Here is a 25,434-nt window from a genome sequence, read left to right as displayed (position 1 = left end):
TACTTTTTCAGTGATTAAACAACCACACTCAAAGAATATTAATTTACTAGTGACAAACACAACATAAGTTTTTGTTGATGTACCTTGGGATTCTTGTTTTATATTTTAATGTTTGGCACTTTAATGCTTAATTTGATGAAGATTTATTAGACATGCTCACTTAATTGGTGTCAAGGGCCTCCCTGGTGGCTCAGGGAGTTGAGCGCAGTGCTGTGAGGCCATCTGAGGCCTTTGCAGCGAGCGTTCAATCCCCGGCCAGCCAGGGAGCAACCCACATGGCGCAGCAGATCTCTCCTGATTCGTCTGCTGCTCCCCTCAGCAGTGTATTTTGGTACATCTGCCTGTTCTGCCCCCTGCTCTCGCTGGTGAATTGTCTCACCCCCCACAACTCTGGCCTGTACCCCACTTCTTAAAAATTAATAGGTGCCAAAAACCCATGCGGGATAGCTTATATGATGGCTAACAGAGCGAGGCTTACATAGGTTTGAGGGGCTAGAACATGAATAAAATAAGATGAATTTTAACTAGAAAAATTGCACTTAGGTTAAAAGGTATCTATTTCAAGTACACATGAGTGAACAGAACTGACAAGATTATCAACTCAAAAAGTGTGATTTAGATGTTTGATGAAATTCCCACATTAAGCTAAGAAATCCCAGTTTGCCCTGACATAACTATATTTAACTAAGGTCATGGGTTCATTTCTAGAGACCAAAAAAAAAAAATAGTATAAATATAAGGCTGACTAGGATAGCAGAATATTTAAAAACAATGTCCTATAATAAATAATCATAGAGCTAAATGTTGAATCCTTAAGAAATGATACAAATGCAGTACCTCAGAGCAATTTTCACATAATTGAAAAGAGAGGAAGGGAGTAACTTAGTGTAGATTGTTCCAAGGAATACAAGGATAAAGGTAGAAAAGAGGTATATTTTGGTTGAACATATTAGAAGAATTCTGTCACAATTAGAGGATATGAATAAAAGCCAGAAAAACAATGATCCTTTTACCCCTGAAAGCATTAAAATAGCTGGTTCAAGCACCACCAGTCGAAAAGCTCAGGATAATTTCTGTATCCCATCTAATCTAGGAAACTAAGATGTAGTTAGCTACCATAGTTCTTAAAAGTTGCATCTTTTTCTAGAATGCTTTTGTTGCAAACCAAATATTCATCTATCAACAACTTTAATTCAAAATGTTCAGCTATTCCACAGAGTATGAAGTCGGAGGCAGAAGGTGTCACTGTGGCTTGAGCAACCGCGTGACACATGGGGGACCCGGGAGCTCTGCGTCATTCTCTCCATCATCGTGCTGGCATTTGTCCCTAGGTGAAAAGAAGTCTCATGAACTTAAGATGTGCGCTAAAGTGCCAGGCACCATAGCTTCATATGGTCAAGTTCAAAGGCAGAATACATAGCAAAGTCAAGGTGGTGAGGGAGTTTTGTTGGTAATTTTTTTACCCTCACTGGAGAAAAAAAAATCTTACATAGAGAGATCTGAGGGCCTCCCTGATGGCACAGGTGTTATAGTCTCAGCACTATCAAGCTATCAACAGTCACTGTGGCATGAGTTTGATCTCCAGCCAGGGAACTGACCCACATGGTGCGGCAGATAGCTGTTGTCTCACCTGCTGCTCCCCTCAACAGTGTATTTCAGTAGATCCGCATGTTCTGCTCCCCACTCTGTCTTTGGTAAATCCTCTCACTCCTCACACCTCTGGTCTAGACCCCAGTTCTTGTATGCATAAACAAATAAATCTTAATCTGAGCAAAAAACATGCATAGACATTTTTATAGAAAAGGTATGAAGATAGCCAATAAGCACAGAATGGCACATATTAAAAAAACTAGCAACAATAATTGTTGGTGAGGTTGTGGAGAAAAAGGAACTCTTTTGCACTGCTGGTGGGAGTGCAAACTGGTCCAACCACTATGGAGAGCTGTGTGGAGATTTCTGGACCTACTAAACATAGAGCTTCCATATGATCCAGCAATTCCACTCCTAGATATTTACCCAAAGGACACAGAAACATCAATTCCAAAGAGTACCTGCACCCCTATGTTTATAGCAGCACTATTTACAATAGCTAAGCTCTGGAAACAACCCAAATGCCCAAAAATAGATGACTGGATTAAGAAATGTGTTACATATACACCATGGAATATTACTCAGCATTCAAAAAAGATACACACATGCAATTTGCAGCCACATGGATGGCGCTGGAAGGGATCATGCTCAGCAAAATAAGCTAGAAAGAAAAAGAAAAATACCGGATGGTCTCACTCATAGCAGGAATCTAGAAAACTTAAGGGACCAGGAAAAAGAATAACTATATGAAAGAAAATATCAAAATCAACAAACAACTATGAACCAGAGACACTCTGTGGGGGTGGGGGGCAGGGAAAGGAGGGATTGGGGTAAAAATAAGGGGGTTGTAATTGTATGGGGAATATAAAAATAAAATTTAAATTAAAAATAAATAAATAAACAAATAAAAAGATGTTCAACATCCCTAATCATTAGGTAAATATAAGTCAAACCCACAGTGAGATACTATTCACCTCTACTGGGATGGCTATTCCCAAACCAAAATAACTAATGTTGGCAATAAAGAGAAACTGGAACCTGTACACCACTGGTGGGAATGTAAAATGGTAAAGCTAAGTGGAAAAACTACAGCAAGTCCTCAAAAAATCAAACATAGAATTACTCTATGATTCTGCAATTTCTCCATAAGAAATACATAAACAAAAAGATGGAAAACAGGAACTTGAACAAATATTTGTATACAATGTTCATAGAGGCATTATTCACAGTAACCAAAAGTTAAAAACAACTTAAATGTCCACCAAAGGATGAATAAATATATACAATGTGGTATTTGCATATAATGGAAAACTATTCAACCTTTAAAAGGAGTGAAATTCTGATATATAACCCAGTATGGATGGACCTTGAAAATGATTAAATAAGTGGGATTCAAAAGGATAAATAGTACATGATTCCACTTGTATAAGGAACTTGGAATAATCGAATTCGTGGAGACAGAAAATAGAATAGTGTAACCAAGTCCTGGGGATTGAGTTAGGGCACTCATTGTTAGTGGGTATGGAATTTCAATTTGGAATGATGAAAAAGTGCTGGAGATGGATAGTGGTGATGGCTGCACAAGAATATGAATGTATTTAATGTTGCTGAATTGTACATTTGAAAAAGGTTTAAAAGGTAAATTTTATGCTATGCATATTTTACCACAATAAAAAAAATTTCAATGAAATACACAAATCTTAAGAGCACCATTCAATGAGTTTGGCAAGTGTGCACACCTATGTTACAGAATCTAGATATACAATATATATCATTTCCTGCCCCTTCCCATTCAATCTTTGTCCCAACCCCCACAGACAGTCATGGTTCTAATCTTTTCCACCACAGCTTAGCTTTGCTCATTCTAAAATTTCATATAAATGGAATCATACGGCACCAATTCTTATGTAAGGCTTCTTTCACTCCAAATAATTGTTTTGAATTTCATCCACAATATTGAATGTATGGTCAATTCATTGCTTTTTATTGCTTAGTAGAATTGAGTTGAATGAATACCCTACAGTTTGTTTAGCCAGTTCCACACTCGTGGACAACTGAGCTGTTTCCAGTTTGGGGCTATAATGAATAAAGCTGCTGCAAACATTCTTGTACAAGACTTTGTGTAGACATATGTTTTCAATAATCTTGGGCAAATTCCTAGGAGTGGAAGTGCTGGGTCATAGGGTAGGTGTATGCTTAGTTTATAAAGAAACTGCCAGACGTTTTCCCAAGGTGAATGAGGTAAGTGTATTTTTTTTATTTTAGTTTTTTTCTTTAGTTCTGTAAGGTGGATCTCTTAATGGTCACCATGTGCCAATCAGTCCCTGGTGTGTCCTGGTAAGTTATCCCCTTGCCAGAGAAGGAAGCCACAGGTCCTGTGGAAGTTAAGTTTGGATTCAGCCTCTCTCACAAAAGGAGAGTTCTGGCCCCCAGATTTCATTGTCCATGTGATCCAGGGGTTCTCTCGGACTCATTTTCACACAGCTTTACTTGCTGCCCTTTATCTTACAATATTTGATTGGAATCACATGTAGAGCGCCTCCCATTCAAAGACAGAGGTTCCAAGGTATTTTAAGAAGTACTTTTTATTTTGAATGAGGCAGTGAATGAAACTCTGTGCATCATTTTATTTTTCATCATGAAATACAGTATGAAATGATAATCTATATAACTAACATTTTCCACCCAATTAGCACAGGGAAGTTTTGGGTAACTCAAACGTTTTCTTTCTCAGTAAGACTGTTAACCAGCTATAAGAAAATTCCCTTCTTAGGATTTTTCAGTGAGTCAAAGGCTCTTTGTGTGTCGTAGACACTGAAAACATCGCCAGAGGACAGGCCATGGTAAGATAAGACACTGGGGAGAACATTACCACAAAGCATTTTCCAAGGACTACTGCTATTTGCTGTGACTGATTTTGTTGTAGGCAAAACCATCTCACATTAGTATATTTTAAGATTAAACCCAGAAAAAGTCCAAAATATCAATACCTTGAACAAAGCAGAAATTAGTTCTCTCTCACATGGTCCAGAGGTAGCAGCTCAGGAGCATAACTTCATAATGGCAACCCAAGGCTTATTCCCACAGAGGAAAGAAGGTCATGAAGACTTTTCTCCCTCCCGGATCTCCAGAGAAGACACTGAGCTTATTCTCACTTTTTATCGATATTTTTATCCTAAGTGAGTTAAGCCTAAGTGAGTTGAAAAATAATATGGGAGAGCTGTCAATTATCTAGTTTAAGCTGGAAAGAAAGCAGCCTTAGATCTGCTTAGACCTAATATATCTTGATTAGTTATCCATATTGATTCAAAAAGAAAATAGAGAATGTCTTCTCTTTTGTTTGTGCACTGATTTGTAGCTGGAGCAATCCAAAAGTCTCTTTGTTCCTTTATAATTAATTTCACTCCCACAACTCTTATTATCATGAGGACAGATGGATAAGCAATATTGTTGAGTACTTCAGGTTATCTGGAGAAAAAGAATGCATTAAGGACCAAACATTGTGCTTAATAATAATAATTATAACAATTTTTGTTATTATTTATGTCACTTTAAAATAATGCAACTTCTCTAGCTTGAAGTTTTTCATTTGTCATTTAATAGCTATTTAAACTACTGCTTAAAATAGGCTTTTCAAAGATTTGGAATTTTGAGAGAAAACTCCAAGCTTAGATTCACTAGGACTTCATATACATATAATTCAACCGAGCATATTTATGTACCCATGATGTTTTCTGTCACTCACAGTGTGCAATAAATGAAAGTTAGGATTTCCACCATTTTCAGCCATCTACTAGTGTAAGATAATACTGAGGAGCAATCAGTAGGCAGCACTCATAGGCAACTCAATAGTGCTGCTTCAGTTTGGACCTCAGTCTCTGCCCAGCAGACACTCTCCGGGGTTGAACAGACGGCATCTGGCCACAAGCACCTGTAAACTCTCACTCACTCTCTCACTTACTCCTCTCCTTTCCCTTATCTTGCTCCCTGTGTAAATAAATCCTGTTATTGTTTCCCCCTGTGTGCCTGCATTTGGTTCATGTTCTGCATTCATGAGTGTGTGTGAGTTGGACCCACCAATGAATCAACCCTGGTTACCTGGGGTTTGCCTATTTTCACTAGGAGAATTATTACCTGCTCAAGTACTAGAGATCTAAGCATTTTTCATGGCAGTCTGGAGAACATGTGTAATTGCCAGTAGCATAAAAGGTAGCATAGTGATTGTATGGAGGTCTTTTCACACTTGGGAAATGGTACCCCAATAAAGCAATTTTCACATCCTCCAAATCTGCCTAGACAGTTGGTGGTGGAAAGTGTATGAGTATAGAGTCTTAGACCTTTCTGAATTGTCATGTGAATGTGCTGTGTCAATTACCAAAAGGAGTAAATTTTCTTTTAAAAGAAAGCTGGGGTGGGGGCACCTCCCTGGTAGTGCAAGGCGTTAGGTGTCAGACTATGAAGCTATCAGCAGCCACTGCAGCATGAGTTCCATTCCCAGCCAGAAAGGTGACCCACATGGTGCAGCAGACCTCTCCTGTCTCGCCTGCTGCTCCCCTCAGCAATGTATTTTAGTGGATCTGCCTGTTCTGCTCCCCATTCTGTCTCTGGTGAATCCTCTCACCCCACTCCACTTCTGACTTATACCCCAGCTCTTATATGCATAAATAAATAAATCTTTAAAAAAAAAAAAAAGAAAGCTGGTAAACAAGCATCCAGAGGCAATTGCCCTTGAACAACTGCTCCTTTGGCAAGTTTTACTAGTACAAGAGAACGAATGCTATTATTATTTAATATGGGGTTGGTTTGGGGGAGCCTGATTGTTATTCAGTAGGGAAGCTGGAGCTACTGTATGCCTCAACTGAAACTACATAAGGAGTAATATTAATTCCCTTTTCTGAGTGACAAAATATCTACAACCTACACAAGCCCACTGAGGAATTGTCACATCAAAGAGTTCTAGACCAGGGAAAAGACCTCGAAGATCTTCAGTGCCGCTCTTCCATGTCACACACAAAGACCCCTGCACTCAGAAAGTTATCTGAATTAACTAGTAGTAGATCTGGGTTGACACCCATTTCTCTTTCGCTCTCTCTTCAGGGACAGAAATGTATAATTTTTACTGTTAACTGAATCAACAGCCACATACATTGTGGGTATGGTAAATAAATCACTAATTATATTAATTAAATAAATGTGTACTTTAAAGCATTAAGCCAGAGTTGGTTCCTAATCTGCAAGTTGCACAAGTGCACCCAGTTCTACCTCCTCCTTCCAGCCTCCATTACCCACAGACACCTGCTGCCAAATGAAGGGAATTCAGCGCTTCCCAGGACCTGAGAACCAGAGGGGGAGGCAGGAGCCCTGGGAGTTGCTGGGCTGATGGGCTGTTCAACCACTAAAACTCGTTTCTCCTCATTCCAGGACCTTAGTTTTTACACAACTTTCAATTGCTTCTTCCACTAGGGAAGAACAACAAACAGTAATGAAATCTACTTTACAGCCCTGGTATCCTGATTTGATTTATATCAGACATGTTTAAAGTCCCTCCATCCTTTCACATGCAATTTTTCTCTTTTGTAAAGGAAGTTTAACTCTTTGGGTTATAAGGAGGCAGGAAAGCTGATACACCTAGGGGAAATGACTTTATGTATACATATTTTAGTCTTGGGAATAGAACTGCCAGATAAAATACAGGTCACCAGGTCAAATTTGAATTGATAAAAAGAGATACTTTTTTCCTGGAAAAAAAAAAGTATTCATTGTTTATCCAAAATGCAAATTTCACTGCTGTCCTGTATTTCTACTGGCTGCTTCTGGCAGCCCCAGGTAGGAGGGTCCCAACTGAGCTTCTCTCCCGGGAGCTCCCAGCATCTCTCAGCTTCTGCCAGAGTTATTTGCCAGCTTTGCCTTGGGAGTTGGTTTGAAGTTATTTGGATTTGATGACCTTCTCTTTCTCTTTTGTGCAGGAATCCACTTACCAAGACAACAAGAGGAAGTGGCAATCAGATACTGCTTTCTAGAAACTGTTAAATAAGCATTCTAAATCTTTTCTCCCCCTCCACTTTCTTTCATTCTTGGAAAGGGGATCATTGGTATAAGGTCACTCGACTTCCTTATTTAAAAATTCTGTTTTGCATATCCATTACTACTACATTATCATTCTCTGAAGTAGTGTTTAATCAGATATTCAGTTATTTAGTTACATTAAACATTCATTGTCTTCCTCCCTGCTGGTGCAGGGGTTAAAGTCTCAGCACTATCAAGATATCATTAGGCCAAGGAGCTAACCCACATGGTGCAGCAGACCTCTCCTGTCTGGCCTGCTGCTCCCCTCAGTTGTGTATTTCAGTAGATCTCCCCTGTTCTGCTCCCCACTCTGTCTCTGGTAAGTCCTCTCACACCCCCTGTACCTCTGGCCTAAGAGCCCAGTTCTTGTTTGCATGAATAAATACATCTTTTTAAAAAAACTCATTGTCTAATATTTTTTCTTCTGGGTGGGCAAGAGATGAGGGACAGACTCTTTCAATCTCTGTCTCTGTCTCTGTCTCTGTCTCTGTCTCTGTCTCTCTCTCTCACACACACACACACACACACAGAGAGAGAGAGAGAGAGAAAGAGAGAGAGAAAGTGGGACTCGGTGTATCTCTGCAGGTAGAGGTAAAATCTTCCTGGTTATCTCCATGGTGTTCCTTGCTCCAGAAGCCAGTGAGCCGGTGCTGGGAGCAGAGCACAGTCACTTCCCCTCTCAGCTTCACAAAGCTCTCCTCCCTATCCAAGCCTTAAGAAACCAAGCAAAATGTGGATTATCATATTCACCAATGGATTTGTGAACATTAATATGTAGAACCTTATTTAACTGAGGTCAGGAGATTACAAAGAGTGCCCATAAATCTGCAAACTACAGGACCCCAAAAATCATGCAACTTCCATGAGAAAAGCCATTATTTCTCCCTATGGCGTAACTGAGGGGGAGGTCTTTCAGAGGTTATGTTTGAGTTTGTTAGCCTTGGATTTGGGGAAATGTTCGTGGAAAGTGCATGTGACTGCTCTCTCCAACCTGTCCTCCCTCTGTTGTTTCTGAATAAATCTTACTTGCTGTTAGATTAACTGGTTGTTTTTCATTTGAGGTCAACATATTCCTGCCCCAAGAGATTCCTTTGAGATGATGACATGAAATCCATGGATTTCCCACTTCCCCAGCCCAGTTTTGCTCCAGGAAAAAGATTGGTATGCTCTCAACATGATACTCAAGACAAAAGAGTAAACAGGCCCTCTCCAGTTGGGGCAGCAGGGTTCCATTAGTGAATGCAGAGGAAATATGCAGGCAAATTTGGCTGTGTGGTGGAGGAAGCTTTTTATTTATTTTTACTTTTTTCTAATTTATTTTATTTATTCATATATATTTTGCATCATTGTTCATTTTTTTACAGTTTGCTTTCGTTTTTTAATTTTAAATTTATTTATTTATATATATATTTTACATCACTGTTCCTTTTTGTTTTATTTTATTTTGTTTTAAGATTTATTTATTTATGCATACAAGAGCTGGGTGCAGGCCAGAGATGTGGGGGTGAGAGGGCTCACCAGAGACAGAGTGGGGAACAGAACAGGCAGATTGAGTGAAATACACTGCTGAGGGGAGCAGTGGGCAGGTCAGGAGAGGTCTGCTGTGCCATGTGGGTAGCTCCCTGGCTGGGGATTGAACTTGTGCTGCAGTGGCTGCAGATAGCTTCATAGGTTGCATCTTAACCCCTTGCACCACCAGGGAGGCCCCCCATTGTTCCTTTTTAAACAATGTTTGTGGGGTCTCTCTGGTGGTGCAAGGGGTTAAGACACAGCACTATGAAGCTAGCTGCCGCCACTGCAGCACGAGTTCGATCCCCGGACTAGGGAGCAACCCACATGGTGCAGCAGACCTCTCCTGACTCTCCCGCTGCTCCCCTCAGCAGTGTATTTCAGTCAGTCTGCCTACTCTGTTCCCCACTTTATCTCTGGTGAATCCTCTCATCCCCCCGCACCGCTGGCCTACTATACCCCAGTTATTGTATGCATAAATAAATCTTTAAAGAAAAAAACAACAATGTTTGCTTTTTGTTTTTCCTCAAGTGTAGTCCCCATAGAATTTCCTCCACCAGTTCACCCATGCACCATCACCATAGTTCCCTGTGCTCCTCCCTCCCTCCTGCCCCTCTCCTTCCTCCTCCCCTGAAGGATGTCTCTGGTTTATAATTCTGTTTGTCTTTGTTTTATTTTGTTGTGCTTGTATTGTTATTATTTTTCCCCTAATGTCTTAAATAAGACATTAGAATACCTGTACCCCTATGTTTATTGCAGCACTATTTATAATAGGTAAAAACTGGAAACAACCCAAGTGCCCAAAAGTCAAGAAGATGGATTGGTTTCCCTATATTCCTCCTATAAGTGAAACCATCAACATTTTTCCATTTCCTTCTGACTTATTTCACTGAGCATAATTCCTTCTAGCTCCATCCATGTTTCTGCGAATGGCATGAGTTTATCTTTTTGATTGCTGAATAGTATTCCATTGTGTATATATACTACATCATCTTGATCCAATCCATCTTCTTGACTTTTGGGCATGGGTTGTTTCCAGTTTTTTTTTTTTTTTTTTTTTTTTTTTTTAAATATTAAATTTTATTTTTATATTCCCCCATACAATTGCAAACGCCCCATTCTGACCCCAATCCTTCCCCTCCCGTCCCCCCACCCCCAAAAAGTGTCTCTGGTTCATAGTTTTTTTGTTGATTTTGATTTTCACTTTCTTATATTCATTTTCCTGGTCCCTTATTTAAGTTTTCTAGATTCCTGCTATGAGTGAGACCATCCGGTATTTTTCTTTTTCTTTTTGGCTTATTTCGCTGAGCATGATCCCTTCCAGTGCCATCCATGTTGCTGCAAATTGCATGTGTTTATCTTTTTTGAATGCTGAGTAATATTCCATGGTATATATGTACCACATCTTCTTGATCCAGTCATCTATTTTTGGGCATTTGGGTTGTTTCCAAAGCTTAGCTATTGTAAACAGTGCTGCTATAAACATAGGAGTGCAGGTGCTCTTTGGAATTGATGTTTCTGTGTCCTTTGGGTAAATACCTAGGAGTGGAATTGCTGGATCATATGGAAGCTCTATGTTTAGTAGGTCCAGAAATCTCCACACAGCTCTCCATAGTGGTTGGACCAGTTTGCACTCCCACCAACAGTGCACAAGAGTTCCTTTTTCTCCACATCCTCGCCAACATTTGTTGTTGCTAGTTTTTTTAATATGTGCCATTCTCACTGGTGTGAGATGGTATCTCATGGTAGTTTTGATTTGCATTTCCCTGATTACAAGTGATGTTGAACATTTTTTCATATGTCTGTTGGCCATTTGCATTTCCTCTTCAGAGAAGTTTCTTTTTAGCTCTTCTGCCCATTTTTTGACTGGATTATTTTCTTTGTTGTTGCTGAGTCTCATCAGCTCTTTGCAGATTTTTGTGATCAGTCCTTTATCATTAGTGTTGGGTGCAAAAATGTTCTCCCAGTTGGTGGGGTTTCTCTTGTTTTTGTTATTGTCTCTTTTGCTGTGCAGAAGCTCTTTAATTTGATGTAGTCCCAGCTGTTTATCTTTCTCTTCACTATCACTGCTTTGGGTGATGTGTCTGTAAAGATGTCTTTGATGTGCAAATCCCGTAGTGTTTCGCCTATATTTCCTTCTATGTATTTTATGGTTTCAGGTCTTATGTCTAGTTCTTTAATCCATTTTGAGTTGATTTTTGTGTATGGTGTGAGGTAGTGGTCAAGCTTCATTCTTTTGCATGTAGCGACCCAGTTTTCCCAGCACCATTTATTGAACAAACTTTCTTTGCTCCAATGCATAGTCTTTGCTCCTTTGTCAAAGATTAGTTGACCATAAATCTGTGGGTTTATTTCTGGATTTTCTATTCGATTCCATTGGTCTGTATGTCTGTTCTTGTTCCAATACCATGCAGTTTTGATGATTATGGCTTTGTAGTATAGTTTGAAGTCTGGGAGTGTGATGCCTCCATTTCCTTCTTTTTTTTTCAGTAGAGCTTTGGCTATTCGGGTTTTTGGTGATTCCATATGAATTTCATCAATAATTGTTCTATTTCTTTGAAGAATGCCATTGAGATTTTGATTGGAATAGCATTGAATCTGTATATTGCTTTTGGTAGGATGGCCATTTTAATAATGTTATTCTTCCAATCCATGAGCAGGGGATGTCTTCCATTTCTTTGTGTCTTCTTCTATTTCTTTTAACAGTGTTTTATAGTTTTCTTTGTATAGGTCCTTTACCTCTTTTGTTAGATATTCCCAAATATTTGATTTTTTTTGTTTCGATAATAAAAGGGGTGGTTTTTTTGATTTCTTCTTCTTCAGATTTATTGTTTGTGTATAGGAAGGCCACTGACTTTTGCGTGTTGATTTTGTATCCTGCCACTTTACTGAATTGATTGATGAGTTGAATTAGTTTTTCTGTGGAGATTTTGGGGTTCTCTATGTATATTATCATATCATCTGCAAATAGTGATAGTTTGACTTCTTCTTTTCCTATTTGGATTCCTTGGATGTCTTTCTCTTGTCTTATTGCTCTGGCTAGGACTTCCAGTATTATATTGAAAAGCAGTGGTGAGAGTGGACATCCTTGTCTTGTTCCAGATCTTAATGGAATTGCTTTCAGCTTTTCACCATTGAGAATGATACTGGCTGTTGGCTTGTCATAGATGGCCTTTATGATGTTGAGGTATGTTCCTTGTATCCCAAGAATTTCAAGGGCTTTTATCATGAATGGGTGTTGCACTTTGTCGAAAGCTTTCTCAGCATCTATTGATATTATCATATGGTTTTTATATTTCTTTTTGTTGATGTGTTGGATAACGTTGATTGATTTTCGGATGTTAAACCATCCTTGTGCCCTGGAATGAATCCAACTTGGTCGTGGTGAATTATCTTATGGATACATTGTTGGATTCTGATAGCTAAAATTTTATTGAGGATTTTTGCATCAGTGTTCATTAGGGAGATTGGCCTATAGTTTTCCTTTTTTGTGTTGTCCTTATTCGGTTTTGGTATTAGTGTAATATTGGCTTCATAGAACGTGTTTGGTATTGTCCCTTCCTTCTCAATTTTTTGGAAGAGTTTGTGAAGGATAGGCACTAATTCGTCTCTGAATGTTTGGTAGAATTCATTTGTAAATCCATCAGGTCCTGGGCTTTTGTTTTGGGGAGGTTTTTAATTACCATTTCAATTTCGCTGCTTGTAATTGGTCTGTTTAGGTGTTCTATTTCTTCTTTATCTAGCTTTGGGTGATTGTAGAGTTGTAGGAATTTGTCCATCTCCTCTAGATTGTTGAACTTGTTTCCATATAACTGTTCATAGTAGTTACTGATTATTCTTTTGATTTCTGCTGTGTCCGTTGTGATTTCTCCTCTTTCATTTATGATTCTGTGTATTTGTGCTTTCTCCCTTTTTTCCTTTGTGAGCCTGGCTAGGGGCTGTCTATTTTATTTATTTTTTCAAAGAACCAGCTCTTGGTTTCATTGATCTTTTGGATTGTTTTTTTAGTTTCAATTTCATTTATTTCTGCTTTGGTTTTTATTATTTCTTTTCTTCTACTGGTTCTGGGTTTTTTTGTTGTTCTTTTTCTAGATCTTTGAGCTTCGAGATTAGGTTGTTTCTTTGAGTTCTTTCTTGTTTTTTGATGTGAGCTTCTATTGCTATATATTTTCCTCTTATTACTGCTTTTGCTGCATCCCATACATTTAGGATATTGGTGTCCTCCTTGTCATTCAATTCAAAGAATTTTTTAATTTCTTCTTTGATCTCCTCGTTAGTCCAGTGGTCTTCCAGTAGTGTGGCTTTTAATCTCCATGAGGTAGGATAGTTCCTTGCCTTCTTTTATGATTTATTTCTAGTTTGATGCCTTCGTGGTCAGAAAAGATGGTTGGTATGATTTCAATCTTGGTGTATCTGTTGATGTTTGTCTTGTGCCCCAGTATGTGATCGATCCTGGAGAATGATCCGTGTGCGCTTGAGAAAAATGTGTACTCCGTTTTTTTTGGGTTTAGTGTTCTATAGATGTCTGTTAAGCCCAAATGCTCTAGGTCCTTATTTAGAGCTTTAGTTTCTTTACTTATTTTTTGTCTTGTTGATCTATCCATTGTTGATAGTGGTGTGTTGAAGTCTCCCACTACATATGTGTTTTCTCTGATGTCTGTTTTCAGAGAGGACAACAGTTGTCTGATATATTTGGTGCTCTTTCGTTTGGTGAGTATATGTTAATGAGTGTTATTTCTTCTTGAAGTATTGTCCCCTTAATCATAATGTAGTGACCATTGGGGTCTCTTTTATTTTTTTGAGTTTGAAGTCTGTTTTATCTGATATAAGTATAGCTGTTCCTGCTTTCTTTTTTGGCCCATTTGCTTGTAGGATTGTTTTCCATCCTTTGACTTTGAGCCTATTTTTATCTTTTGTAGTTAAATGTGTTTCCTGGAGACAGCAAAAGGTTGGGTTTTGTTTCTTAATCCAGGCTGCAACTCTGTGTCTTTTTATTGAAGAGTTTAGTCCATTTACATTTAGAGTTAATATTGATATGTTAGCATCTGTATTTGCCATTATGTTTGTCTTTCCTTTGATTTTATTTATTATTCTTTTAATAACTTTTTTTTTTTTTTGGTCTTCTTTCGTTGTTATTCGTCCCTCTGAGGTTCTGGCTTTAGGATTCCTTGTAGTATTTTTTGGAGGGGGGTTTAGTCGCAATGAAATTCCGGAGTTTCTCTTTGTCTGGGAAGGTCCATATTCTTTCTTCATGGAGGAAAGAGAGCTTTGCGGGATAGAGTATTCTTGGTTGGCATCTGTTTTCTTGGAGTCTGTTGACTATGTCCCTCCACTCTCTCCTTGCCCGTAGTGTTTCTTCAGAGAAGTCTGATGTCAGCCTGATTGGTTTTCCTTTGAATTATCTGTTTCTTCCCTCTTGTCAGCTTCATTATTTTTTCCTTGTCCTGGATTCTTGGGAGCTTTACTATTATGTGTCTTGCTGTGTTTTTCCTTTCGTCGTGGAAGTTTGGTGTTCTTCTTGCTTCTTGTATATCAATTTTCAGCTCCTTCTTCTCATTTGGGAAGTTCTCTTCAATTATATCCATGAAATTTTCTCTGTTCCTACATCTCTCTCCTCTCCTTCTGGAATTCCTATAACTCTTATATTTCCTTTCTCATGGAGTCAGATAGTTCCCGAAGTCTTTCTTCATTCTTTTTCCTTCGTACTTCTCTTTCCTTTTCTGTTTTGGTTCTTTTTATTTCTGTGTCTTCAAGATTACTTATTCGTTCTTCCATTTCATCTATTCTGCTTTCATTGCTTTCCCAGAGTTCTTTAGTTCCTCCATTAATTCTTTGATCTCCTGCATTTCTCTTACTTCCCTCTTTAGGGACTCAATTTCCTTCTTCTGATCTATCACTTTTTAATCATGGCAATTTTAAATTCTCTTTCTGGAAGGCTCAGAAGTTCTTCCAAGTTGCTGTCGTTGCAATCTGGGGAGTGGTATTCTTTTTGTGGTGTGCTTCTTTCCTGAGGAGTTTTTAGGTTGCGTGTGGTTCTTCTACTCCCTACTGTCTGTTTTCTAATTTGTCGTATGCGTTGGGACACTGTGTTGCTCGGACTGACTGACATCTTGGGTGAACTTCTCCGCTCCCCTCTGGCTCTTCCAGGAGCCATCTCTGTCTTCTGGGGGAGCTTTCTGCTGGTTTTAGGCAGTTTTTACTGAAGAAATGTCCCTGTTCTCAAATGGCGAAGCGGGATGCAGTCCCTGCGCCTCCGGTTTCAGGCACACTCTTCTGCGCACCCGGTCTGCCCCGGACGTGGGTGCCTGCTCCCTCTGTGGGCTCAGACTGCTGGTCGGAAGGGGCCTGGCGTGGAATAACTTCCCGGCTGGCCAGTGGGTCCTCCAGAAACCTTCTGCCCTTTTCAAGCAGTCTTAAGAAATGTCCTGTTTTATAGGGTGTTAGTGACTTTTTTTTTTCCTGGTCGCTAGGTGGCGCCAGAGATCTCTCCTATTGTCCTTGGGGGGCTGTTTTCGCCTCCCCCCACCCCGTGGGACAGAGAACAGAGCGGGAATGGTAGGGTACACCTCAACAGCTTTGGGGTGCTGTGTCTGCCTTGTGCCCCACCGTCGTGGAGAAACCACGCCCCGAATTTTCGTGCCCCGGGTCTCAGTTCAAAGCCCTCAGTTCCAGGATGCGGGCTGTAGCCCAGTTCAGTGGCGCGGGAATGGCGCCTTTTGCACCGCTCCCGTGCCTGGGCGCCTGGATCCTGCTTACTCAGGGAGGGACCTTCACCTCAGTGAGGACCTCCGTGCGTCTCCCCGCAAGCCTAGGTAGTCTCCCCGCAAGCCTAGGTCGCAGGCGCGGGGACCTGGCAGCCGCGATCCAGGTCTGCACTTGCTTTTCAAGCGCGCCGAGCACTCCGCGTTTCCGCGCCAGCTTACCGGCAGCCCGGGCTGTGTGCGCGTCTCCCGGGGTCTTTGTTCTTCTCTAATGGCGCCCGGAGCCGTTCGCTCACCGCCGCGGCGGATCCTGCAGGGTTCGCCTCAGCTCCCATTCACGGGGTGTGGTGGCTGCAATAGTTCCTTTCCGCTCCCAGTCCCGCTTGCTGCCTCGTTTGTTCTTGTGGGCCGTTTTGGTTTGTTGTTTCCTCCTCTCTGCGGGGTCGGAGAGTGCCGCCTCTGTGGGCGGGGGAGGGGAGCAGGGTTCTGCGCTTCCCTCCCTTCTAGTCCTCTTTTATGGCCAGTTTCTTCTTCGGGCAGTTCGCTGGCGTCACCCGTTTATCTTCCGTGGCCCAGTTCTCACTGGGACCTGCCGCTTTTCCTCCCTATTCACTTTTTTAATCGGTTGTTTCCAGTTTTAACCTATTATAAATAGTGCTGCAATAAACATAGGGGTACAGGTATTCTTTTGAATCAATAAAGGATGCTTTTTAACCATTTGCTTTTTTTTTTTTTAATTTTTTATTTTATTTCTTTATTTCTACAAGCACTGGGTATAGTCAGAAGCGCAGGTGGGTGAGAGAATTCACCAGAGCCAGAGCGGGGAGTAGAGCAGGCAGAAGGACCGAAGTACACTGCTGAGGGGAGCAGCGGGCGGCAGGAGAGGACTGAGCGCCATGTGGGATCCTCCCTCAGGTGGCCGGGGAGCAGCCGGGGATCAAACCGGCGCTGCAGAGGCTGCAGGCAGCTTCACAGCCCAGCGCTCAACCGCTGTGCCACCAGGGGAGGCATTTTTAACCATTTCCTCAATAGAGGAAGATTTTTAACTATCTAGGCACATCTCCCCAAATCAGGAAGTCTTAGAAACTCTATTGCATTTTCTTTTGGGATAGAGCTCAAGGAAGGCCCAGGAGCTACAGGGCAGGAAACAGAGACTGGTCAGTTCCTGGGCAGGTAGTAAGGAATATGTGTGTTTTACAAAATCTTCACCAGTATAGTTTATGAAACCTCATTGAAAATCTATACTTTGAGCTGTTGTACACAGAGATGGAGAGTTGGGGATCTAAGGAAACACTTTTTCAAGAGTGGCTAGTAGGACACTGTGAAATAATAGAAAACATACATATTGTTCTCACACCCAGTCCCCTCTGGATTTTCCATCCAAGTAAAGTAATTCCTTGCATCTTATAGCTTTCTCTACCTATGAGAATCAAGAGGCTGGTGTTAAGACTGGGAGGTGTAAGCAGTTCCTTTACATCCTGTTTAGTTAGCTTTACTTTTTTTGATGGGTAGCACAAGAGGTATATGGTTAGAGTGGGGGTAGGCTTAGGCATAGATCTGTAACTTGTTGAGGCAGTTGATGAGCATGCCAGGCATCACAGAGTTTGAGGACACTCAAGAAGAAGATCACCATATTCAAATGTCATTGTGCATGAAAGAGAAGGAGAAACCATAGAAAAAGCAAACCTGTTGGTGAGCAGGTTAGAATTCAAAGTCTGTTTTTTCCATGTATTGAGTATGATAACTTGGATTAAGTCTTCAGAGTAAGTTATAGAACCATCTTTCCTAACTTTGTCAAGGAACAAGTGAGCCCACACACTTAGAAACTTTAAGCCCTGTCTAAATGCCAAAGTTTAGGTTTGTTTAGGTGTCGCGTGCCCTGGACACATATAGTCTCCTAGGGCAAAGACTCTTTGTCTTCCACAGGACACGCCTATGTGCTCTGTATGAGTTAATTGAAAAGGTTCTGGATTGTAACCGCCAAAGGACAAGTGATATACATGGATTTTGTAAGACAAACTTTAATCCTGTCATCGCTATAAAACATTCTTATTTGGGTAAATAGAGAGGCTTACACATGTTTACAAAGGATTTCACAATAAAGTCAGTGCCAGCATCCAAGAAGATTTTTGTTGTCTTTACAAACTGTTGGAAGCATTGGCATGTTCTCACAGCATCCCAGAATTTACTGCCCTCTGTCAATCCTGGGGTCTGTTCTTTATAGAATTAGGACAGGGTTAGGGCAAAAAACATGAAATGTTTTTGAGATTCTGACTTAGGCTAATCAAATGCACAAGTGGTAAGTGTATTCAGTAGGGCATGCATTATTTAATATCAGCTGATTAATTTAAATATATATCAATTTGATATAAATATCAATGAGGTAGGTTCTCTGTACTGATCAATACATTCGTTCTCTGAAGGCAAGCCCATGAAGAAACCTCATTAAGATAATCAGTTCTCTGCAGAGCACAGAATCATAATGAAAGAGGGTAGGCAAGTGACATCTATTCCAGCTCAGAGTGACCTCATCCCATCCACCAGTGGGCACCCACTCTTGTCCTCCCTGTGAGGTTGCTAAATGATTAGAGTAAGTCAGAGGCAGATATTTTTTTTTTTAAAGGAAATAGCAGGGCCTCTCTGGTGGTGCAAGGGGTTAAGTGTCAGCACTATGAAGCTATCTGCAGCCACTGAAGCACAAGTTTGATCCCTGGCCAGGGAGGTGACCCACATGGCACAGCAGACCTCTCCTGCCTTGCCCGCTGCTCCCCTCAGCAGTGTATTTCAGTCAGTCTGCCTGTTCTGCTCCCCACTCTGTCTCTGATAAATCCTCTCACCCCCTGCACCTCTGGCCTACACCCCAGCTCTTGTATGCATAAATAAATAAATCTTTAAAAAAATGGGAAATAGGGGGTGGGAATTGTTTGGGGACTATAACCAAGAAGAAAATGCATACATTGTGTAAAAATGAAAAATGATGTAAAAAATATATTAAAAAATTTTTTTAAAAAAGGGAAATATGGCCTCCCCTGGGGGCACAGGCAGTTGAGCGCAGCGCTGTGCAGCTGTCCGCTCCTCTGCAGCTCCGGTTCAATCCCAGCCGACAGGTGAGGGTCCGACATGGCGAGCAGACCTCTCCTGTCTCACCCACTGCTCTCCTCAGCAGTGTATTTCGTCAGTCTACCTGTTCTGTTCCCCGCTCTGTCTCTGGTGCATCCTCTCACCCTCTCACGCATCTGGCCTGTACCCTGGTTCTTGTATAAATAAATAAATAAATCTTTAAAAAAAAATAAAAAAGGGAAATAACAGATGAAAATGTAAATAATCTGAGGGGAGAAATGAATTACTGTACAAAAATGAGCAACGATGTAAGAAAATTTTAAAAATGTAAATAGAAGAGTAATATTTATTCATGAAACGTGTTTTGATGATGGGTAGATGGGAAGAGAGAGAGAGAGAGAATGAGTACTTTGTTCAATGTAAAAAAAAGTGTTTCTTACAGTGATTACTTTACAAATAATGTATGAACTTTGCTTTTATTGAGACTCTGATGTCTCAATAAAACGGTGCCAGTCCTCCCCTGGTGGCGCAGCGGTTGAGCGCTGGGCTGTGAGGCTGCCCGCGGCCTCTGCAGCGCTTGTTCCATCCCTGGTCACTGGAGAGGGTCCCATATGGTGTGGCTGACCTCTCCTGTCTCGCCTACTGCTCCCCTTAGCAGTGTATTTCGTCGGTCTGCCTGTTCTGTTCCCTTCTCTGGCTCTGGTGAATTCTCTCACCCTCCCTCGCTTCTGATTATACCCAGTGCTTGAATAAATAAATCTTTAAAAAATAAAAAATAAATAAATAAAATGGTGCCTACTCTGTACCAGTCAGTATTCTCAGAGACTATAATGGGGGGGAAGGGCTCAGGGAGAGATAAAAGCAGGCTATAAACAAATAATGGTACCAACTGGTTCTCTTCCATTCCTGATACTTCTGATGACCATCTCTCTCTATGCAGATCTAGCTTCAGATGTGCTCATCAGGTCCCACTGTCCTGGATTGTGCTTGGCCTTCGAGAAGGCCTGGCTGTGACTCATGCTCTCTCGGAATAGCTTTTCCGCACAGATGCTGCTGTCAGCCTTGCTGATGCAGTTTCGCCTTCTATCTCTTTCAACCCCTTCCTCATGGTGCTCATTACTCACATTCATGAAACAGACCTGTAGTTTTTTATTCTGCAACAAAATATATAAACTGGGCAAATTTCACAAAAATGTATATAGTTCAAGGGTCTGAATAAAGGAAACTACAGGATGGTACAGCTGTTAGAAATCATGGAAATTATCTTTATCAACTCATTTATTTTCCTGGGAAGTAACCGAGATGCAAGAAAGCTGTGATCTGTTCAAAGACTGTCATTTGACAACAAATCAGAAACTAAAGAGCTGGGTCTTCACACCCCTGTCCAGCACTCTGGTACAAGTTCCCACAGCCCTTCTCTTATGGACTAAGTGCATGTACCCCAGCCCCACTCATGTGTTGGAGCGCTAACCCTAGATGTGATAATATTTGGAGGTGGGACCTTTAGGAAGCATTAGGGTTAAATAAGTTCATGACAGTGAGATCCTCATGATGGGAATAGTGGCCTTATAAGATGTTACTCTCCCTGCCTCTTCCCCTGTTCCACATGTATACACTAAGGAAAAACTTTATGAAGTCATAGGAAGAAGATAACCATTTGTAAGCCAGAAAGAGTGCTCTCCCCAGTACCTGAATAAGTCAGCACCCTAATCTTGGACTTTTAACCTCCAGAACTGTAAAAATTAAATGTGGGTTATTTAAGACACCCGCCCATGGTATTTTGTTATGGAAGCCCAAGCAGACTAAGCTATTCTCTAAAAATCTAACTGAAGAGGCCTCCCTGGTGACACAAGGGTTAAGACGCAACCTATGAAGCAATCCTCAGCCTCTGCAGCACAAGTTCGATCCCCGGCCAGCCAGGGAGCAACCCACACGGCACAGCAGACCTCTCCTGACTTGCCTGTTGCTTCCCTCACCAGTGTACTTTGGTCAATCTGCCTGTTATGATCCCTGCTCTGTCTCTGGTGAATCCTCTCATGCCCTCTCACCTGCACCTCTGACCTGTACCCCAGTTCTTGTATGCATAAATAAATAAATCTTTAAAAAAAAAAATCTAACTGTAGAGAAGACAGAAAATGTTTCTTTTTTTGGTTGTTAGATGCATCATCACTCTGTTATTCTTTGGTTCCATATCATAACAGGTATGTGGAAAACCAATTACAACATTTTCATGATGCAAGATTGAAAGAGTTCTATTATTCATTGGTATAAATTTTTAAAGCATTTCATGCAAAATCTTAAGAAAGCCTCCAATCTAGTAATTTCTTTTATTCATTCAATCATTTGACACATACTGAGCCTTCCTGTGAGTAGTGTTCTTCTTTTTGTATTTTTTTAAAAGATTTATTTATTTATACAGACAAGAACTGGGGTACAGGCCAGATGTGTGGTGGGTAAGAAGACTCACCAGAGAGTAGAGGGAAGAACAGGCAGATGTACTGAAATACACTGCTGAGGGGAGCAGCAGGCGAGTGAGGAGAGGTCTGCTGTGCCATGTGGGTCACCTCCCCGGCTGGGGATTAAACTCGTGCAGCAGCGGCTGAAGATAACTTCACAGTGCTGCGACTTAACCCCTTTAGCCACCAGGGAGTTCTAAGTGTTGCTGATCTATCAGTAATATTAGAGAATGAGCCTCTACCCTCATGGAACTTCATTACAACAGAGGATGGGTAGTGGAAGCAGAGACACCCCCCCACCCCCATGCGCCTTCAAAAAAGAACTTGCTGCTCTACAGTGGGGACTACTCAGTTGCAGCCTCCAGTTGTCAGCTCCTTCAAGGTCAGTCTCAGCTGCAGTCCCTCTGTTTTTCTCAAGGTCACACCATTCTCAGGGTGGCCCATAGCCAATAGCTGAGATCCATGGGGGTATAAGTTTGGGATCATTTCAGTCAATACAGGAAAATTATGCTAAAAATTTCCCTGTCAATTTGGCCAATGATTTTTCATGGATGTGTCTCAATTCAACTTCTCCCTCTGCCCAATTCTGCCTCTTCCATTTCTTCCTTTCACAAATGCCGAAACCTGATGAACATCCTATAACTCAAACTATGTCTCAGTTTCTACTTCCAGATGATCCAACTTGCCACAGGGATTTTTTTATATAAGTATGACTTTTTTTAATATAAGTGAAGTTTTGTTTTTTTTTTAAATAAGGTGAACTTTGAGCATCGGAGTAAAGAGTTGGAGAATGCCAGGGACTAAGTCCTGGCATGTCTGAGGGAAGCAGATCCCAAGCAGTGGGAACAGTTAGTGCAAAGGCCCTGAGGCAGGGGTTTGTTTGGCAGGCTTGATGATGCAAGACAGAGAAGAAGAACAACAAAGAGATCCAGGGGATGATGCAAGATGGAGAAGAAGGAAGGCAGGAAATGAGATGTGAAAGGCATGTGGAGTTGGGGGTAAGGAGGGGGGGTTGATACCTTTCCTTTCCATAGGAATGTTAACAAACAAGGAGCTACCCTGATTGCCTGATTGCTGTGGAGAGAAGATTCTGATTAGAAGTTGTGAGCTAAGAGGTTGCAAAGGGAAAAAACATGCAATAGATGACCAAGTAGAAAATAACAAATTTAAACACATTGCCTCATATTTTGTTGAACTAATCTACCAGCCCTGAGCATTTAATAAAGGCCAGTCTATGAAAACAGAAATAAAAATAAAGATAAATGTTTGGAATAGGCTATAAACCACTTTCTGTGTCCAAAATGCAGATAGCCAAAGCACCTTTACATGGTGGAATAGGGATACAATGACAACCTGGTGCTTTCCTGGGTGACAGGTCAATTTTTTTTTTCTGAGACTATAAATATCAGAATCCAGTCATGATTATTTCCCAAGGTAGCACATGGAAACCACAGCCCAAATTATTGTGGTGATGAGTACTTTCAAGTTTACATCAGGTCATTCAGTGTCAGCTTTCAGGACTCTGAGGGACAGGGCAGCTGTAAGGCAAACTGGAATACCAATAAGGATCTGGGCAGTCAACTTTTAATTTTTAGGTCATGTCAAATCAGGACAGTGAAAGAAAATTTGGAGATTTTAATTTAGAAGGTTATAGCCTGATTCTGAAGGAAATTAAAAAATTGAGAATTTAGCAATGACTGACAGAATGTTCCAGGGAGGGGATACAAGCAGAGTGCAAAATCTCAAGCGAAGATAATAAAACCTAAAAGGCAATCTCGTGTTTCCATTGAAACAAAAAAATATATTTCTAGTAATCCCCCTTTAGATCAAAGATGAAGATTATTTTTGTTTGTAAAATAAATCTAATCCGGGGCCTCCCCGGTGGCGCAGCGGGTTGAGTCAGTGGGTTGAGCCCAGTGCTGTGAAGCTGTCTGCAGCCTCTGCAGCACGGGTTTGATTCTCTGCGGCCAGGGAGACACCCACATGGCACAGCAGACCTCTCCTGTCTCACCCGCTGCTCCCCTCAGCAGTGTTTTCAGTCCATCTGCCTGTTCTGCTCCCCACTCTGCCTCTGGTGAGTCTTCTCACACTCCTGTGCCTCTGGCCTGTACACCAGTTCTTGTATAAATAAATAAATCTTTAAAAAAGGAAATAAATCTAATTTTGTTAAGGTTGGTCTAATTATATACATAAATGTAGTAAAAATGGTAATTGACCACATACTCTTATTTAAGTTTACTTGGCTGGCACCTAAAATGAATCTCAGGTTGGGCTTTTAAAAGCTGCTCAAGGGGGCCTCCCTGGTGGTGTGGGGGTTAAGGATACAGTGCTATCAAGCTATCACCAGCCACTGCAGCATGAGTTCAATCCCTGGCCAGGGAGCTAACTCACATAGTGCAGCAGACCTTTCCTGTCTCGCCCACGGCTCCCTGCAGCAGTGTATTTCAGTAGATCCGCCTGTTCTGCTCCCCTACTCTGTCTGTGAATCCTCTCACCTCCCGCACTGTTAGCCTTCACCCCAGTTCTTGTATGCATAAATAAATATATCTTTAAAAAAATTTAAAAAATAAAAGCTGCTCAAGGGGAGAATGCCAAGAACTCAACACATTCTTTGCCTACAGTACTTATAGATTTGGCTGAATTCTCTCTTCTTGAGGTTCACAAAATATCCAAAGCTTCCTGGACCTACCAGGAAGTAACTTTCCTTATAAATTTGTAAGACTGGGAACCCTATAAGCCAAGCTGGTTTTTCTAAAAAGGATTTGTAAGTGTTGGCTCCAAAACATCATCTTAGTTTCTTAACATTCTCTGGTCATATCTGATTCAATGCACATCATTCTCAAAGAAGACATTCCAATCAAAGTCTTGGTTATATAACCAAAGTTTCCATTTATAACCTTTTATGCAGGAAAGATTTTTTTTTTAAGATTTATTTATTTATGCATACAAGAACTGGGGCATAAGCCAGAGGTGAGGAGGTGGTGAGAGGATTACCAAGGAGAGTGGGGAGCAGAAGAGGCATATCTACTGGAATGCACTGCTGAGGGGAGCAGCTGGCCAGACAGGAGAGGTCTGCTCTGTCATGTGGGTTGCTCCCTGACCAGCGATTGAACTCATGCTGCAGTGGTTACAGATAGCTTGAGAGCACTGTCTTTTAACCCCTGTGCCACCAGGGAGACCTCTATGCAGGAACGATTCTTAGTGAACTTATACAAGTAATCCTATTTCCATGAAATAAGAATATGAAATAAAACTTCCTGAATTCTGGAAGGAATCAGGCAGAAAAAAGATAAATGTTTCATTTGTGTTTATGAGCATATAAATTATGAGTTATAGATAACTTAAGAGAAAAGAAAAATGAATTCCTTAAATCCAGAAAATATCACCTTAAAGAAACAGCAACACCCCAAACAAAAGTCTTAATTATCCTTCCTCACTTCATTTAGTCCTATATAATTGTTTCTTGTTCTGCTTGATCTTGGCTTGGTGGTTTTATAAACTCATCACCTTCTATAATAGAGCGCTGGCAATCTTTATTCAGGTTAGTGGTGTGATCTCAAAGTTATTTGGCAATGCAGTCAGAAAGCCTGTGCATTAGAGTCTCTGGTATAGACCTTCTCATTGATCTCTGAGCAAATTCCCTCTCCACCTCATTTTTGGGGAAGATTTATTTTATTTATTTTTGCATACAAGAGTTGGGCATACACAGCCAGAGGTTCTGGGGGTGAGAGGATTCACCAGAGACAGAGTGGGGAGCAGAACAGGCAGATTGACTGAAACACACTGCTGAGAGGAGCAGCGGGTGAGACAGGAGAGGTCTGCTGCACCATGTGGGTCACGTCCATGGCCTGGCCAAGGATCGAACTTGTGCTGCAGTAGCTGAGGCTTGCTTCATATTGCTGATGCTTAACCCCTTGCACCACCAGGGAGGGAGCGCCTCTAGTCTCCTTTTGTTGAAAATAAACATCCTGGCCTATAACTGATGCCAAGGCTTTCAAATAGCATAAGAGTGAAACAATAACCATTTGAAGATGACAAAAGACATTAAGTGG

The 25,434-nt window shown here is 41.1% G+C and overlaps 1 pseudogene; it reads right to left on the bottom strand.

The window, feature by feature from the left end:
* Positions 1–19,858: 19,858 nt before the first annotated feature.
* The window catches only part of LOC119242814 (farnesyl pyrophosphate synthase-like), a 29,827-nt pseudogene continuing 24,251 nt past the window's right edge, over positions 19,859–25,434 (bottom strand).

The sequence above is a fragment of the Talpa occidentalis genome, unplaced genomic scaffold (assembly GCF_014898055.3).
Source record: "Talpa occidentalis isolate TD23 unplaced genomic scaffold, MPIMG_talOcc4v2.1 talOcc4.13, whole genome shotgun sequence".
Taxonomy (NCBI): Eukaryota; Metazoa; Chordata; class Mammalia; order Eulipotyphla; family Talpidae; genus Talpa; species Talpa occidentalis.
This window is presented reverse-complemented; position numbering and strand designations above follow the sequence as displayed.